General features: G+C 44.3%; 1 pseudogene; it reads left to right on the top strand.

Annotated features, from left to right (window-relative positions):
• Positions 1 to 12,539: 12,539 nt before the first annotated feature.
• LOC120521096 lies at positions 12,540 to 14,046 on the top strand (annotated as a pseudogene).
• Positions 14,047 to 20,230: the final 6,184 nt, after the last annotated feature.

Here is a 20,230-nt window from a genome sequence, read left to right on the forward strand (position 1 = left end):
TATACAACTAGCAGTCCCCCGTGGCTCTGCCCGCGTAGTAGTGAAACAGGACAAATTTTAAAGATCAATAAATAAATAGGTATTGCTGGCTAAACAGAGGCAAGGTCCGCTCCAAAATGTGGTCAGAGGTAGAACGATTTGAACGAAGGCTGGCGCATGAGTGAGGAGGACTCTGCCCAGCTCCCCACTCCTGACGTCACGCTTCCCCTTCCCATTGGCCCACAGCCTCTGTCTTGGATTAGCGTGGATATATCACTCCTGCACGTGAACTTTGATACTAAGCACGATGATTGAAGTCGCAAAATACACCGCAATGTTCAAGCAAATTATAGAAAAAAATGTGATCTAAATCCATTAAGTAGTTCTCTCATTTGCTACCTTAGCTGAAGGCAAGGTACACTCTGAGGCTGGCACATGAGTGAGGAAGGCCCACCATCTCCACACTCCTGACGTCATGCTTCCCCTTCCCTTCGGCCTGCACCCTCTGTTTCGGATTAGCATGAATAAATTGCTCCTGCACACAAACTATGGTTTTTAGCGTGGTGAGAGAAATCGAAAAATCAACTGGAATGTTCAAGCAAATTATAGAAAAAAACCTGTTATGTAGTTCTCTCGTGAATAGCGGACAGACAGACAGACAGACGTTGGATTTTATATATATAGAGATCTCATGATGTAGGTCTCTAAAGTTGAGTCCAGTGATAAGGTCAGATGGCTAGGAAGACAGAAAACCAAAAAAGAAAAAAGAAAATTCCAGGTAAGCTGGAGAAAAAACAAAATCTGCATGGGTTCCAAGGCCAAAAGACCACCGAGCCCCCACAATGAAAAAAAGTTTGTTTATTTATTGTTGATTCTTGTGATAAAATGTATGTTCTGTGTAGACATAGGTGGAATATATCATATTAATCTTGAACAAATAAGACAAGATTTCAAATGCTTTTAATGTTTATTGTTTTGTCTAACTGAGCAAATTGAAGGGACAAAGTTTACACACAGTGTTACTGTGAAATTCCAAACTATAAATTCATAACATCTAAACATGACATGAAGGACAGACTTTTATTGTGTGCGCATTTCAAATGTATTTTTTTCACTTGATGCATACAAACCGTGTTTTCCTGTCCTTCAAGGCTCCACAAACACCACAGCATTATTCTCTTGCTGTTACTGATATCATCCTACAATGTTGAAAATTTTGGTTAGTTCTAAATGTCTGCTAAAACATTTCTAAGTGTCTCTATTCCTCACATCCTCACCCTCACACACACGCACATACACAATTATTTTTGTCAGAGCTGCTGCCATTAACCGATTATAATTTTTAACACAGTCCTAAACGGTTTACTTTTATTTGGTTAACTTAACTGTGCTTTACAAATTATGAAGCAGCACCAGATACAGTAAATCCAAGTCTATTAATAGCAGTAGCGATTCACCAGGTATACAGTGTACATTTTAGGCTATCATCATTTTTCACTTTATTATTACTCCGGTGAGGGATGGCCAGCATTGTTACCCAGCTGGGATCTCCCCAAGATGGAAGGACATGAGAAGACAGAATGCACTGGGCATTGTCTCTCCCGGACTGCCAGATGGAAGCCCCCCTGGGTTCCGGCAACACCACAGTTTCCCACAGGGCATCATGGGAACTGGGGTTCTTGAATTCAACCCTGCTGGATTCCATGGGCATGGTGGAACAGTGGGTAGCACTGCTGCCTCACAGTTAGGAGACCCGGGTTTGCTTCCCGGGTCCTCTCTGCATGGAGTTTGCATGTTCTCCCCCTGTCTGCGTAGGTTTCCTCTGGGTGCCCTGGTTTCCTCCCACAGTCCAAAGACATGCAGGTTAGGTGCATTGGCGATCCTAAATTAAAGACTAGCTTGCAGAGAGGAGTGGAGCAAGCAGCAATCGGGGGAGAGAGAAGAAGACAAAGAGCCGCTGTGTGCTGCTTGATATATATTTGTACTTGGTGTGGTGGCTGTGGTGTGGGAAACGCTTACCTGAGAAGGGGGTTTCCATAAATAAAAAACTCCTTGTGCTTTATACTTGTGTCCAAGCCTGTCTGTAGAAGGGTGTCTGGGGAGCTCAAGTACCCCGATTGGCCACACTCTGTAACATGTATGTAAGATTGTCTATATTGTTTCTTAATAAGGAACTTCAATCAGACCATCTGTTAAAATTAAACCTTTTTAAACTGAGGGAAAATATACCAATAATTATTTGTTAAGGATCTCTTTGTATACCACATTGTGAGTTCAGCCCTCCAGTTGTAATATGACCAAGCTGTGCGCTGAGCTTACTCTTGAGCATGCAACATACAGTTGGCCATGTGAACAGTAATCTTGTCTCAAATCTCACAGCTTCGATTGCTGCTGTCATAATCGGAACCCGCGTACCAAATTTCTTGAAGATGGGCCCATAAGTAACAAAGACCATTGTTCAATATAGATAGATAGATAGATAAATATGTTCAATAGTTCAATATGGCGGCCGACAGTGGCATCATACCACCGAAATAAGTACGTACATTGGTTTCGGTTAGCGCAGGGAAGCCGCCTACCAAATTTCATGAAGATGGGGCCATAAATAAGAAAGTTCAACATGTAAGGAATGAGCCTGCCTAATTTCAGCCTTCTACCTACATGGGAAGTTGGAGAATTAGTGACATTGGAAACTTAATATGGCGGCCGACAGTGGCATCATGCCACTGAAATAAGTACGTACATCGGTTTTGGTTAGCGCATTGAAGCCGCCTACAAAATTTCGTGAAGATGGGGCCAGAAATAAGAAATTTCAACATCGCGGACGTTGTCGACCGTTAGGACCGTTATGCGTAGAATTTTGAAATGAAACCTGCTTAACTTTTGTAAGTAAGCTGTAAGGAATAAGCCTGCCAAATTTCAGCCTTCTACCTACATGGGAAGTTGGAGAATTAGTGAGTGAGTGAGTGAGGGGTTTGCCATTTATTAGTATATATATATATATATATATATATATATATATATATATATATATGTTCTCTTTAATAAAACCCCTGTGTGCGTCCAGGTGTCTGTGTGTGTGTCTCCTGGTGAAGTGCGCATACGCGGCCCGTGCCACGCATCTCACCGTGCCCCGCCCATGCACATGGCACAGTGGACGCAGACACACTGGAAGCTGGGCACACAGTGAATGGCCTTGCCATGGCCGCACATGATAAGAAATAAAGGACACCATTGCTGGGGAGAGTGCTGATTGGGTAGTCACAGCTGCGCACATAAAATCCATTGCTGGGGAGACGCCACACATACAATAATCAGCTGCACGCCAGCACAGATTAAAATACTTGCTGGGGAACTGCACAGTACTTGCTGGGGAGACTCCACGGGCATGATTATCACCTACACGCCACACATTACGTCAGTTGCTGGGAGACTCTGCTGATTGCCCACTGTTGTGACAGAAAATTAAAGTCATATTACGGACTTCAAAGCCAGCATTACTGTCAGAGAAAATTTTACGGAAATACAAACCAGTATTACTGCAAGAGAAAATTAAAGACACACAATACAGTGACGCATATTACAGCCACATACAAGCGAGTATTACTGTAAGAGAAAATATTACGGACGTATCTACTAAAAACATGCTACCCAAAAAAAAGGACACGTCAATTCGGACAAAAGACAAAGACAATTAAATCCTAAATAAGCAACATCTCCTGGAAGACCGGTCAGCTCATCAAGTAAACATCAACAAAAGAAAGGCTGAAAGACAAAGAAAAATATGAGCAAATAGATCGATTGAAGAAAAAGAAAATGAGCGTCAGAAAACACTAAAAGAGAAAGACTCAGAAGAGCAAACCTTAGAAAAAGTTGGAATTTACATTCCAGAGCCCGTATTCAGCCACAGTCAGTTATATGTTGCATTATCAAGAGTTAGAAGTTTTCCAGATGTTCTTGTCAACGTTGTAGATGGTTCTGAACAAGCAAACTGTTGCCAAACTCAGACAGAATATTTACAAGAAATGTTGTCAGTAATGAAATTGTATAGAAAAATTTCATGAGGTAAAAAAATAGAAAATTTTACCTAAATATCTTTTTCAGATATTGTGTATTACAGATTGTTACAGTAAGTAAGGCCAAGTGTAAGTTTTAGACTAAGGCAATATTAATTATACTTACTGTATTGTCATATACATTTCTATTTTATTTTTATTACTATTTTACTTTAGGCTTCTTGCAAAAATATTTTTGACAAAAAAAAAAAAAATTAAGACAACAAACAGAATAAAGTCAAGGTCCCCTGCCATTTAATATAGACTGTTCCTACTATTGTTTATGCACTACTGTTCTAGCACCCGTTATTGTAACGGGCTTAATGTCTAGTATATATATATATATATATATATATAGTGAGCGCTGGCCCGGACACGCAGACGGACAACATATTTTGCCCAACACACTTTTATTTACAGTATATACAACAATATAAACAGTCACGTGCACTCACAAAACCCCAGTGCCTTCCGCACTGATTCCCCAAGTCCAGGGCCCACAGTTCTGTGCCTTGCTTCCTGGCCGCCTCCTGTCCTCGCTCTCCAGCTCAGTCCGCTTCCTCCCGACTTCCACCCATGACTGGAGGGAGGCGGCCCCTTAAATAAGGCTCCCGGATGAGCCCCAGGTGTTCCGTCCTTAGCCACGCCCAAGCGTGGCGGAAGTGTCGGCTGTCTTCCTGGCAGCTTTCGGGTGCCACACAAAGTCTTCCCCGGCACTTCCTGGTGTGGCGGAAGTGCCGGCTCCCGGGATAATTAGGCACCGGGCGCCGCCTGGCGGTGGCCACGGGTCCCTACAGGGCTGGGCTTCAAAGCCCTGTACCCAGGCCCCTGCCTAACCAGGACGGACGCCCCCACTCTGTCTGGAGGAGGCACTCGCCCTCCTCCGGTCCTTCAAGCCCCGGCGGGCTCCAGCCCCGACCGGCAACCGACGGGATAAACCGGCATCGGGCGCCGCCTGGCGGTGACCACGGGCCCCTACAGGGAAGGGCTTCCATGCCCTCAACCCGTGGCCCCAACAGAACCAGGACGGACGCCTTGCGGTCTGGAGGAGGCACAAGCCCTCCTCACGTCCTCCTGGCGCCCCGGCGGGCTCCAGCCCGGCCGGGGGCCTGTGCCCCACTGCTAGCGAGGACACGTGGGTCGAACGGCACAACCCGAAAGGGCAGCACGTCCCCAGCGAGGGTCCTACTATGTCCCCAGGGTCCAACACGGCACCCTGGGACATCTGTCTTCGGCACCCTCGCCGGCGCAAACGTCCCCCTGTGGTCTGCGCCTCTCTCGCCCCCGCTGTTCCCCCCAGCGGGGTCACTGTAGTCCTCCCGGCGTGGAGCACTCCCGCGGAGCGGCCCGTTCCAGGCGGGCAGGTCCCTGTCGACGTCGGCCTCAGCGCTCGCCGGGCTTCGGGCCTGTAAAATAAAGGAACAGAGGGCCAGAAGCACAGCCAGGACACTCACCCGGCGCCCGTCGGTCTCCGTATCGACCGTGCTCCTGCCCCCTCCGACAGCCCCCAACTTGCCTGCTGAAGTCCTCCGCTGCAGGTTCCATGCCCGTCCGCTCGTCGGCCTCGGCACCGCTCTCGCAGGCAGCTCGCCCAGCCGCCCAGGGGATCTCCTCTGTCCATCCAGAGGACGGCCCTTCTCGACGCGCGCACGCCAGCGCGCGTCCTCTCCTATCGGAGGAACCGGCATTCACCCCCGGTTCCTCCTTCTTTTCTTGACGCTGACGGTCTGGGTCTGAGCACAGCGAAAGCTCAAATCCAGCCCGTCTGCGTCCAGGCAAGCGACAGGAGACAGCTGCAGGCTTGGGCGCAGGCGCTAGGACCCAGGGCACTCAGCAGCCCGATCCTACCAGCCCCTGCATATTCGAGCTCCTCGCCCGCGCTAGCCGTCTGCACCGGCGTCTGCTGTCGGGAGGTTGCTTACTTGGAGCTGATCGTCCGTCACGGTCACAGCCATGTTCGGCAAACCTCCCCACTTGCTTTACGGGGACGGTACTACTCACCACCCCCGCCGTGTTCTGCCAGCCTCCGGTTCCAGCGCCGCGCCGATCCTCCGTCTCACGCGGCGCTCTCTCCGACGCGACCGCCTTTCCCGTCAGCTGCTCACACTGGCGGCGAGAACACTAGCAGCTCCTCTAAGGACGGCTTGGCGGGCCAAAGGGACTCCTCCGACACACGCCGAGCCGCTGGTGGAGAGAGAGAGACAGGCGTCGGTGAGCTTACCTGTCGATCGGCTCCACGCGACGCCTGCCTCCTCTGGGCCACTCCCTCTGGCCCAATCGGGTCCTTCTCCGACACGAGACTGGCATTCCTTGGGCCCGCCTCTATCCAATCATCGGCGGGCACGCAAGACACACCGGCCAATCCCGTGCCTGTCAGCGGGTGGGACCTCCAGCCCGCGGCCATCTTGCCTCCCCTGCTCCGAGTGCGGAGGCGTGCCTCCTCGCCCGCGTTGTGGCTGCGGCGATTCCTTGAGCCGCAGCGGCCCGTTTCCGCAGCCTTCTTTGCTGCCGCCGTCGCCGCGCTGCCGACAGCCCGTGGCGCGGCGTGCTCCTGCCACGGACGCGGATCCGGTTCGTCCCTCCCTGTAGAAATGAAGGTAAGACCGACCCCGAGGGGCCGATGAATGCAGGGCAGTCATGCCGAGGCCCCCGCCTCGGTGTGGCCTTCTGTGCTGCCACGCCGGCCTGGCTGTCTGTCTCGACAGCGCGACTGGAGCCCGCTGCGCTCCGGCGATGTTTGGTTCTCCTCCGCACCCGGGAAAAGCAATTCCGCTGTCCGGTGGCGGTTTCTGAAGCTTAACGCTCCGCGGTTGTGCAGGCGCTCCAGCGCCAGTGTGTGGGTCGCTGCTGCGCGGGCCGTTCACAGAAATTAATTGTTTGAACTCAGGTCCCGCCTTGTCCCAGGCGGAGCATCCTGCCGACTACGCCACTGTGAACGCTGGCCCGGACACACGCAGACAGACAACATATTTTGCCCAACACACTTTTATTTACAGTATATACAACAATATAAACAGTCACGTGCACTCACAAAACCCCAGTGCCTTCCGCACTGATTCCCCCAAGTCCAGGGCCCACAGTTCTGTGCCTTGCTTCCTGGCCGCCTCCTGTCCTCGCTCTCCAGCTCAGTCCGCTTTCTCCCGACTTCCACCCATGACTGGAGGGAGGGCCTAAATAAGGCTCCCGGATGAGCCCCAGGTGTTCCGTCCTTAGCGCCCAAGCGTGGCGGAAGTGTCGGCTGTCTTCCTGGCAGCTCTCCGGGTGCCACACAAAGTCTTCCCCCCGGCACTTCCTGGTGTGGCGGAAGTGCGGGCTCCCGGGATAATTAGGCACCGGGCGCCGCCTGGCGGTGGCCACGGGTCCCTACAGGGCTGGGCTTCAAAGCCCTGTACCCAGGCCCCTGCCTAACCAGGACGGACGCCCCACTCTGTCTGGAGGAGGCACTCGCCCTCCTCCGGTCCTTCAAGGCGTCCCGGCCGGCTCCAGCCCGACCGGCAACCGCGACGGGATAAACCGGCATCAGGGCGCCGCCTGGCGTGACCACGGGCCCTACAGGGAAGGGCTTCCATGCCCTCAACCCGTGGCCCCAACAGAACCAGGACGGACGCCCCTGCGGTCTGGAGGAGGCACAAGCCCTCCTCACGTCCTCCTTCGTCCGGCCGGGCTCCAGCGGGGCCGGGCCTATATATATATATATATATATATATATATATATATATATATATATATACACTGCTCACAAAAATTAAAGGAACACTTTAAAGAAACACATTAGATACATCAGATCTCAATATGAAGTTGGATATCTATACAAATAACGACAGGGCAATGTCTTAGGAACAAAAGGATGCCAAGTCTTTTAATGGAAATAAAAGTTTTCTGCCTACAGAGGGCTCAATTATGTAGACACCCTAAAATCAGAGTGAAATGAAGATGTGGCAGGCTAGTCCTTTTTTTCAAAAACTTAATTTCTGCTACTCAAAATGCTTTTCAGTATCTTGTGTGGCCCCACGAGCTTGTATGCATGCTTGACAACGTCGGGGCATGCTCCTAATGAGACGACGGATGGTGTCTTGTGGCATTTCCTCCCAGATCTGTATGAGGGCATCCCTGAGCTGTTGTACAGTCTGAGGAGCAACCTGGCGGCGCCTAATCGACCGAAACATAATGTCCCACAGATGTTCTATTGGGTTTAAGTCAGGGGATCATGAAGGCCATTCAATTGTTTCAATTCCTTCATCCTCCAGGTACTGCCTGCATACTCTTGCCACATGAGGCCGGGCATTGTCATGCATTAGGAGGAAACCAGGACCTACTGCACCAGCGTAGGGTCTGACAATGGGTCCAAGGATTTCATCCTGATACCTAATGGCAGTCAAGATGCCGTTGTCTAGCCTGTAGAGGTCTGTGAGTCGCTCCATGGATATGCCTCCAAGATCATCACTGACCCACCACCAAACCAGTCATGCTAAACGATGTTACAGGCAGCATAATATTCTCCATGGCTTCTCCTGACCCTTTCCGTCTTTCACATATACTCAGGGTGAACCTGCTCTCATCTGTGAAAAGCACAGGACGCCAGTGGTGGACCTGCCAATTCTGGTATTCTATGGCAAATGCCAATTGAGCTCCCCGGTGCTGTGCAGTGAGCACAGGGCGCAGTAGACATTTGGGCCCTCAGGCAACCCTCATGAAGTCTGTTTCTGATTGTTTGGTCAGAGACATTCACACCAGTGGCCTGCTGGAGGTCATTTTGTAGGGCTCTGGCAGTGCTCATCCTGTTCCTCCTTGCCCAAAGGAGCAGATACTGGTCCTGCTGATGGGTTATGGACCTTCTATGGCCCTCTCCAGCTCTCCTAGAGTAACTGCTTGTCTCCTAGAATCTCCTCCATGCCCTTGAGACTGTGCAGGGAGACACAGCAAACCTTCTGGCAATGACACGTATTGATGTGCCATCCTGGAGAAGTTGGACTACCTGTGCAACCTCTGTAGGGTCCAGGTATCGCCTCATGCTACCAGTAGTGACACTGACTGTAGCCAAATGCAAAACTAGTGAAGAAACAGTCAGAAAAGATGAGGAGGGAAAAATGTCAGTGGCCTCCACCTGTTAAACCATTCCTGTTTTGGGGGTCATCTCATTGTTGCCCCTCTAGTGCATCTGTTGTTAATTTCATTAACACCACAGCAGCTGAAACTGATTAACAACCCCCTCTGCTACTTAACTGACCAGATTAATATCCCATAAGTTTCATTGACTTTATGCTATACTCTGATTAAAAAGTGTTTCTTTAATTCTTTTGAGCAGTATATATATAGTGTAATGTGTATAAAAGCATGTGCTGCATTACTAATTACAACTGCCATTGACACGGGATGGAATGGAACGCCAGCAGCCTCTGTAGATGTCTCTGTGGTGAAAAGAGAACTCTGCGATTCTTAGGGAGGTTGGTATGAAGATCCATTGAAGTGTTACATCAACAAGATCTGGATATGTGAGCACGTAACAAAGTCATTTTAAACTCAGCAAAATAAATAATTTCTTTAATGAAATATAAAAGTTCTCCACTCTGTACCATTCCTAACTAGTTTTCCTGTTACATAAGCACAATCCCTGTTGCTAAACCATTTACAGTCCCCATTGTCCCATCCTACTAGTCTGCATTTGTAAGATGTAAAATGTTTAGTTTTAGTTTCTGGGCATAATCCTTCAAAATTTAGTGATGATCCACATGCAATCATTTTGCCTGAAAATTCTGTTGAGTTTTTGAATCCTTGGTTATGCTATGCACAGTTGAAAAAAAGCTCCATGAATATGAATTTGAAACGCCAAGCTGACATCGCAGTTGAAAAGAAACCCAAGCCTGGTTTGAAGCAGTAGGCTGTCATGCGCAGTGGAAATGAAACCCCTGAGTGTGGTTCAAAGCAATAACAAGCATTTAGAATTGACTTTAAATAATCTCACTCCATCCTAAATTTCAGAATGTCTTACACCTTACACTCCAAATCATAACCTTAGATCTTCAAATGAGTGTCTACTTAGAATTCCAAGAGCTAAACTTGAGAAGTGGTGAGGAGGCCTTCTGCTGTTATGCACCTAAAATCTGGAATAGCTTACTGATAGAAATTCACCAGGCTAATAAAGTGGAGCACTTTAAAACACTGCTAAAACCTGTTAATTTAAACCTGGCTGGCTCATAGCTTAATTTTAGCTAAATCCTGATATTCTGTATATTCATTTAATCATCATTATCATTCATGGTGGCTCCGGAATCCATACAAACCCCTACTTCCTCTGCTGTTCTTTTTCCAGTTTTCTGTGATGCTGACCTGCGCCACCACAACCTAATCAAAGCACCGTGCTGTCCCTACATTGATGGATTAAAGGCCAGAAGTTCACATGACTGTCATCATCAAGTTCTTCCATGTGCACCCTGAATACCATGAGGACTGATTGAGGTCGTTGATGTTAGGTAGAATGCCTAGAGGGGTCTGGGTGGTCTCGTGGCCTGCAACCCCTGCAGATTTTTTTTTTTTTTCTCCAGCCATCTGGAGTTTTTTTTTCCTGTCTTACCTGGCCATCATACCTTACTTTTATTCTATGTTAATTAGTATGGCCTAATTTAATTTTTTAAATATATTTTGTCTTTTTTCTCTTTCTTCATCCTGTAAAGCACTTTGAGTTATATCATTTGTATGAAAATGTACTATATAAATAAATGTTGCTGTTGTTGTAAACTGACACGTGAGGTGGGAATGAAACCCCAAGTGTGGTTTGAAGAACTAAACTGACATGCACAGTGGAAATAAGGTGTGGAGAGTTATTCAAAGCAGTATGCTGACATGTGCCGTGTCCCACAAATTGTAGAAAATGCTTTTGACTGCACTGTTTCTTTATGAAGTTCAACTGTAATTATTATGCAGTACATGTTTTTATTCACATTACATTGGGAAATCAACATATTACATATTAGCTACAGATTTAAAAATTTACTGAGTACTAACAATGTTTACTGAGGAATACTATGTGCATATACTGTCCTAATGATCACGTCGGCTTTGTAAACTCTAACATGGAACATCTCTTAGCCTCTCTGACATGATTGAGATGGGGTAAAACAGAAGCTGGATTGTTGCACTATGCACGCTGCCTTACCCAAAATATTCTCATCAGTTTAATGGAAATTTTGCAAGGACATGACTCAACACCAAGGAATGTGGTGTCCTGAGTGAATTTTTCCTGATGTCTTTCAAAAGTATTTCTTAACTTATAAATACGTATTACATAACTTTTTAAACACCTTGATTTTTGCTTAGTTAGCACGTCATGAGTGAGCCCCACCAACATGACCAACAAGGATCACTTTAAAGCTAACAAAGATTCACAACTGTCTGGCTGACCAAATCGGTTTCTCATTGTTCTGATGTCAGTGACGCCATGGCGCTAGCCTTCCTCAAGATCATGTGACAGGCGTATTTGAAACAGTCTTTGAACATCTGCGTTTTGAAAGCTTGACACATCAGTATCAAGTGGCCCATCACTAGTGTGAACACTTCCGAAGCTTATGAGGTGGGATGTGCAGAGCCCCCCTGCGAATACAACAGAATCTGAGGCCAGAGGGGCTAGTCTTTCATTACTGATTGAAAACTTTTGATAGTCTGTGCTGTGTTGGCAAAAATGGACACTTCCCTTGCAATTAAGACTGGTGGCAGAAACATTATGCTGTGAGATCTGAAGGAAGTTTTGAGAGAATCGTAAAGGAGAGAATTAGAAGGGAGCTTTACCCTACTATTACCCTAGGGTCGGTACCGACCCGTTTTCAAGTTTTAAATGCATAAAAGTACCACATACATTTTGTTTACTGCATCAAGGCTTTTTCCATTTTTCTGAAACTTCCATTTAAACAAAAAAACAAAAAAATAGGTAAATGATTTCTCTAATCAGAAATTCACTGCCTGTGGTCTTACCGGGTCGGCCACGACCCAGGGTACAATAAGAGATCATAAAACAATAAATACTGGCCAAACTTAAGTTCCAGTATAAACACACTCTCAGCTCACTCTGGCCCCCACACCCCACACAACTCTGTCAGGTAGCAGGCCTCTCCCATCCCCCGAGCTGTAGTCAGGGGCTTATCTCTTCACACCTCCCCCGATTAAAAACAGAGACAGCCCAGACAAAACAGACCCAGACCAGTTCAGTTTGGTGATTGTGACTGGAGAGAAAGCATCTAATTTGCAGAGGTAAAAATGGCCAGATTCACAGCACTCCAAGCTCTGGATCATATCCTAGCTGAAGGACAAGTTACAGAGTGGCACAGCGACACTGATGAGGTGGACTCAGAGGAGGAAGACATTGTGGAGTGTCAGTCAGAAGACACAGACACAGAGTCTGAGGAGGAGATCACCTCTGAAGCAGTTTCTCCACCAGCTGAAGTACTACAGTCCAAGAATGGCAGCATCTCCTGGAGGTTAGTACCACCTGACGAGACTCGCAGGACAACTGGCAGGGCAGCTGCTGAAAATATCATCAGAATGACTCCTGGGGTCACAAGGTTTGCCATAACAAGGATAAGTGACATCAAAACAAGTTTTGAACAGTTCATGCCATCATCGCTGAAAAAAATAATACTTGACATGACAAACCTAGAAGGACAAAAAGTCTACGGAGACACATGGATTGACTTTGATGAAGAATTCCTGGATGCTTATATTGGAATTCTTCTTCTTGCTGGAGTATACCGATCCAGCAATGAGGCCACAGCCAGTCTCTGGGACACAGAAACAGGCAGAAATATTTTTCGGGCCACGATGTCACTGAAGAGCTTCCACATGATCTCGAGAGTCCTCAGGTTTGACAACCGAGACATGAGAGCAAGACGTGGCAAGCTTGCTCCCATAAGGGATGTCTGGGAGAGATGGGTGCAGCGCCTGCCTTTGATGTTCAATCCAGGGCCAGAGGTTACCGTAGAGCGGCGTCTTGTGCCTTTCCGGGAAGATGCCCTTTCCGCAATACATGCCCAATAAGCCAGCCAAATACGGGATAAAAATCTGGGCAGCCTGTGATGCAAGAACAAGCTATGCTTGGAACATGCAAATTTACACAGGAAAACCTGAAAGTGGCATCCCTGAGAGGAACCAGGGAAGGCGTGTAGTCCTCGACTTGACAACTGGACTGCTCGGACACAATATTACATGTGACAATTTTTTTACAAGTTTTGATCTTGGACAGGAACTTCTGAGGCGAAAGCTCACCATGGTGGGCACTATCAAAAAATAAACCTGAGCTGCCCGCTGAAATTGTGAATTTGAAGAACAGGGCACCACTGTCTTCAAAATTTGCCTTTACAGACACAACCACTATTGTGTCATATTGTCCAAAAAAAAAACGGAGTGTGATACTCATGTCCACACTCCACAAGGACACTGCTGTGTCATCAGCAAAAGAGAAAAAGCCCATCATTATTTTGGATTACAATAAAAAAAAGGAGGGTGGACAACCTGGACAAGCTGACTGCCACCTATACATGCCAGCGCATGACCAGGAGATGGCCAGTGGTATTGTTCTACAATATGCTGGATGTGTCAGCCTACAACGAATTTGTGTTGTGGACCCAAATCCACCAAGGGTGGAATGCAGGGAAGAATCAAAGGCGAAGAATGTTTCTCCAAGAACTAGGGGATTCTCTTATAAAGGGACACATTGAAAAGGGAACGGGTCCCCCGAGACCCAGCCGCTGCAGCTGTGGTCAGAGAGCTGCAGACCACGGCAAGCACTCCATCCACGTCAGCAGGAAGACGAAGAGCTTCAGCACCAGCATCCTTCCCTTTAGCCAGCCCTGCCACAGCCACAGACCCAGACCCAGAGAGGCTGCCGGATTCCAAAAGAAAGCACTGTCAGGTCTGCCCAAGCAGCAAGGACAGAAAAACCAATTCCATGTGTGCCAAATGCAAGAAATATATTTGCAAAGAGCACACTAAAAATGTCACTTACTGTCCTACTTGCACATAGTGTAAACATACAGTAGCAATCCTGCTCCTGGAGAGCTACCACCGTACTACTAATTCTATTGGTTTGATTGTTTGTTTGATCTACATTTTGTAATTTATTTTGTATTTTATTTTGTCTTACTTGTTTGGCTTTGTCTTTGTGATTGAATTAAAGTTCAACTTTTGGAAAAAATACTTTTTTTGCCTTCTTCTTGAAGTAAATATATATGGGTCAAAACCGACCCTAACACCACAGATGTTACTAATATTAATAATATTGATATTGATAGTAATATTATTAAAATAAAAAATTGTAATTTTTTTTTTTACAGTTGTGTTCTAATACCCCTCAGTAATAGTCAGGTAACATATAAACCTTTGATTTATTTGTATAATTCTCCTGAGGTTTATTTTACCAATTTTTTTGGACTGGGCCATTTTATTGACATCATACGTCTCATCTTCAGAGGGCCACACCAAAAAATTTAAAACCAAATTTTAAAATCATTTCATGGATAAGGAAGCCTAACAAGGTAACCAAGAGGTAAGGAAACAAACTGGATGATAAAAAAATGTTTGAGGGTTGAGGGAGGCTGATTTAGGACACGGGTCGGCACCGACCCGACCGGCCACGACCAAGATAACAGATGGGTGGAAATGCTAGGATAATAGTAGGGTTAGGTCAATAAAAGATGGTCTGGAGAAGATTCAGATTTCAGCAGGTCAATGATCTCAAAGTAAATGAATTGGGGAGGTTTATGAGGAGGTTAGTTTAGGAGGGGATTGTTTAAAGTAGAGAATAGCAGGTAAGGAGTTTCAGGCCAGATTTAAAACTTCACATAAAGGAGTGGACAGTAGCATTAATTCAAATACAAAAGATACAGTAGCTTTGAAATGTCTAGCTTATGGTGAAAAGCCAAAGTAAAATGTATATTGCCTGTAATAAAGTTCATAATAAATCAAATATGTTGCATGACTCACGTAAGTATAATATCACAGCAATAATTAGGATGAGTATTACACCAACGTGAAAAAGGTGAACCAGCACTAGAGAAAATCCCAAGGAGAGTGGCCAGGCCGATTCTGGAATGTAAGGAATGAACTATGAGGTGAAGCAGAAGGTGTTGAACCTTTTTAATTTAAGGAGAAGGAACTTAAGAGATGACATGCTTAAAAAGTTTAAGATCCCTAACAAAAATGAGATATATTGTGAATTTATTTTAAAATATCTTACAATATAAATCAAAGATAAATATACTACAATATCATGCTGTATACTGAAATATATTGTGAAATATATCAATTATTGCCATTTTTGTATATTGCAATATATTTTCCAAAAATCATATGTATTACAACATACTTTGATATACAAAGCAAATTCCGGTTATGGTACACTATACAATATTTTTTTCAAATATATAGATATTTCAAAATGTTTTAAAATATGCAGTATTTGTCTATCTTGCATGTTAACATTTAGAAAATGTGCTTAGAAACAGATGCTGTAATATTGCAGATGTATTTATAATAAAAACTAAAAGCCTGACAATAGATTTATTTATCCATAGAAACTAATATTTAAGAGATATAGATTTAACAAATTGCTAAATTTTCTTCCTGAAATGTCAAAAATATCAAGTTTAAGGTACATACTTTTCAAATATGCTGACAACATTAAATTAGAAGCCTCTGTTTATTTTTTTCCAGGTAAAAACATAAGTCATGAATGATCTTTCAGAAATGTGGAACTGAATACACAGAATATTGGAATTATTAACAATGTCTTAACAAATATGCTTGTTTCAATGTATAAAGGGAAATGTATGTTTGATTATATTTCAAATGTCCATCCATCCATTATCCAACCCACTATATCCTAACACAGGGTCACGGGGGTCTGCTGGAGCCAATCCCAGCCAACACTGGGTGCAAGGCAGGAACAAATCCTGGGCAGGGTGCCAGCCCACTGCAGGGCGCACACACACGGGACAATTTAGGATTGCCAATGCACCTAACCTGCATGTCTTTGGACTGTGAGAGGAAACTGGAGCACCCGGAGGAAACCCATGCAGACACAGGGAGAACATGCAAACTTCATTCAGGGAGGACCCTGGAAGCGAACCCACGTCTGCGAGGCAGCAATGCTACCACTGTGCCACCGTGTCATCCTATTTCAAATATGACCTTTCAAATATATATATTTCAACTACATCTACTTTATACTGCAGGATATATCCACATATTTTATGGCATATTGCAATATATTTACTTTCTGTAAAGAATTATGAGGACATTAGTAAAGCAGATCCCAACTGTTATTTTAAAATACATTTTTAACAAAAAAAAACACAGCAACATGTATGGAAAGTAGTCAAGGGTAAATTTCACTCAAACATTAGAATGAATCATTTTGCATTTTGTAGTGGGTACGGCAACACACTGTACCAGTGCATGCTCCCCAACTTGACTTGACTTGATAGACTTTAGACTTTTATTGCATTTGATTTTGTGTTGATTTTAATTACAGTCTATTTTCAGTAGGATGTAGTGTGCCTGATTTATAAGTTGAATTGTACTATTTTGAAAAAAAGTGAGTTACAGAATATTTGCCTAGAACTTCTTGCATTCACTACTCTGGTAAGATCTTGGTGTAAAACCCAAAATAAAAAATGTAGGAAGATTAGTCTGCAATTAACAAGGAAAAATCACTTTTTCATATTACTTGGAGTGCTGAATTTTGCTACAGCTCACTGGCACCATCACACTGCTCCTGGCTAAATAAACTTTTGTCACCTTAGAATTTTACAAAATTATGTTAACCTACCTCCTTGTTGTCCTCTTATCTTTTCCTGACAGAAACTGTTGACATTTTCATAGACATTTTCATTATTTTGAGGAAAAGTATAATTATTCATCTGCATCAGTGCTGTGCCTAATTATAACTGAGCAATGAAGTGGAAATGGAGGAAGCTCACTGGTTCCATTTCTGTTAAATTTTTTTTATTATTATTTTGTGGTCAGGCTCATTCTTGCATATTTATAGAAAGAATTGATAGAACTGTTCTCAAGTTAGTTTGGTCCTAATTCATTGCTTTAGAGCACGCAAATCACACATTCAAAACGTATATTGTTGCTATTCAGTTCACATTTTAACTGAACCAAAATGAAACCCGCTGTCCATCCTGCTCCTCATTAATAAGCATTTCAGTGTCAGATGTAGCGTTATTTATTTATTTAACTTCTCACCTCATCTATCTATCTATCTATCGATCTATCTAAGACCATATGAATTATTTTTCAACTTCAGTTGACTCTTTTTGTTTTATCCACATATTCACAATTAAGAAAGGCAAAAATGTTAAAGGGGAGTAGCAATTACACTATTATATTCGTTTATGTGCTAATTAATAAAGAAAGGCTAAAATAACCAGCACATAGTAAAATGTTTAAAAAAATACAGCATTTCATTCCTTGTTACACACAACTGCTTAATGTATTTTAATAAAATTTAGCAAACCAAGGCTGTAATTTCTGTGACTTTTCATTCAAGTAACTTAGAAGATCAGTTTGCTTAAGTAAGTTGACAGACTGGAGAAATGGTCCCCCAAAAAGTGTACAGTACAGTTGACGTCAGGACTCAGTGCAGGCCACTTGAGTTCCTTAGAGTCTTTATAAACTTAGCTTTGTGCACAGGGGCCCAGTTATGCTGGAAAAGAAAAGGGTCTCCAACAGATTGTTACCACAAAATCAGAAGTGCACAATTGTCTAAAATGTCTTTGTATGCTATAGCGTTTGCAATACCCTTCACTGAAACCAAGTTGCCTAGCTCAAACCCTGCTATTATCCCTTCTCCACCAAACTTTACAGTAGACACTACTGCAATCTAGAAGGTAATGTTTTCCTGGCATCCACCTAACCCAGAGTGGTCCATCAGCCTGCCAGATAGTAAAGCATGACACATCACTACCAAGAGCACACCTCCACTGCTCCAGAGTCCAATGGCAGTGTGTTTACACCACAACAACCTTCATTTGGCATTGCAAATAGCGAGTGTAATCTTGTGTGCAGCTGTTCGGTTATGGAAAACCATTTCAGTAAAGCGCCCAATGCACAAATCTTGCTTCCAAAGGCTGTTTGGAACTCTGTTGTGAGTGAAGCCACAGAGTACAGGCCATTTTTACATGCCATGCACTTCAGCACTCTGCAGTCCCTCTCTGTGAGTTTGCAAAGTCTACCCCTTTGCAGCTGAGCTGTTGTTACTCTTTGACATTTTCACTTCACAAAAATGTCACTTACAGCTGACCGGGGCTGTTCTAGAAAAGCAGAAACTGACTTGTGGCAAAGGTGTCATCCTCTGACAGTGCCACATTTGAACTCACCAAGCTCTTCAGTATGACCCATTTTACTGTCAATGTTGGTCAATGGAGATTGTGTGACTCAGCAATGGAAACCCATTTTAATGAATCTCCCAACACACAGTTCTTGTGCTGATGTTGCTTCCAGAAGTTGATTTGAACTCTGTTGTGAGTGATGCCACTGAGGGAATGCCAATGTTTATCAATGGAGAATGCAGGGCTACGTGCTTGATTTTATGTACTTGTTAACAATGAATCACCTAAATTAAAAAATTTGGAGGGTTGTCCACATACATTGGGCCATATTGTGTACGTTTCAAATATAGCATGGCAGTGTGTATTTGTTTCTGCATGTTTTAAAGTGTCCAACTTGCAAGCCTCAGGAGTACTGCACTGGCTCTGGTCAGGTAAACATGACAGGGTAGGTAACTGCTTTTCCTCCTTTACCCATGATTGGAGGAAAGAGCTGTGATGTCACTACCACTGTGTTACTGGAAACTGCCACTACTACACTACTTTCTGGTGTGCATTTTGGACCCTGCTGCCAAGGAGAGTTGATCTCCAGTGGAGACAGCCTAACTACTGCATCTCTGAGAGGCTCCAGTGTGCCTCAGGGCCTGCAGGCCTGCCATTCTTGTATTTTAATTCCAATATGACTTTTTATTATTAAACTGGGTTACCTGACCGGCACCCCAAAACTTTTAATGTTGTGTCTGTCTTCTCTTACAACAGAACAAGGCCTGTTGTGCTGTCCTCAAAATGGTTTAAATACTTTAAATATATTTGTCAACAAAAACAGACAGATTTTTGAGAATACAGGGAGTCCTCAGGTTACAACGTTTCGACATACGACATTTCGAGTTTACAACGCTCACTCCCATTAAAACTTAAAAAAATTAAAACGTGAGTGTTTCGGCTTACATGGTTAGCGTCATACTTACAGACTACGTGGGCGAACTAGTTTGGTTGTGCGCAGCGGAAGAATACACAGTTACGCAGCGTATGAATGAGGGAGTTGTCAAACTAGTTTTGTTGCGCATGGAGGAAGTGTTCTGTTTGTGTTGCTTTGTTTGGTGACTTTTGGCCCTTATCATGGCTCCTAAACAAAAGTCAGAGTCTTCAGGTGGCAGTGCTTCAAAGAAGAGGAAAGCCACCACGAAGGAAGTGAAATTAGACATTGTAAAGAGCTCAGAAGGAATAAAGGTAAGGAATTTTTTTTACACTCATTTTTTGTCATTTTTTCTGTTACTACAGTACAGTGTACAGTACAGTATATTTACTTATTCTTTCCTTTTTCTGTGGTTTAGTTGTGTTTTTATGTTCTAGAATATGATTTTGCAAATGTGTTAGGATAGGTAAGTGACTTAGGCTAGGGTGTGTTTCGACTTACACCAAAATTCGGGTTACATCACTGTTGTAGGAACGAAACTGTGTTGCAACCCAAGGACCCCCTGTATTTTAATTTTAACATACTGTCAGCCTGGTGGTGTACTTAATTCATCCTAAACTGCCATCTCCAGAGCTCTTGTTTGATTCAACATCTTGAACTCCAATCTAACATTAATGCTCTTTTCTTAAAATCAGAGGTATTTGTTTAAATATATGGTCACTGAGTTTTCCTTTGCTGTGTTTCATAAACTAAAAACAATTCAAAGTGAATAACCATGTTAAGGTGTATGAATGATGTCCATGATGGGTGGTGTGGTTGTATGAAACTGATTCCAGCCAGCTCACCCCATTTAATTATCAAAGTAAATTTTAAAAGAAACAGTGCACAATGGCACATATAAGGTGCATAACACAAAGTGTAATGTTGTTGTAATGATCAGATCTGGTTCAGAGCTCCATCTT

Source organism: Polypterus senegalus, unplaced genomic scaffold (genome assembly GCF_016835505.1).
Source record: "Polypterus senegalus isolate Bchr_013 unplaced genomic scaffold, ASM1683550v1 scaffold_4220, whole genome shotgun sequence".
NCBI lineage: Eukaryota > Metazoa > Chordata > Cladistia > Polypteriformes > Polypteridae > Polypterus > Polypterus senegalus.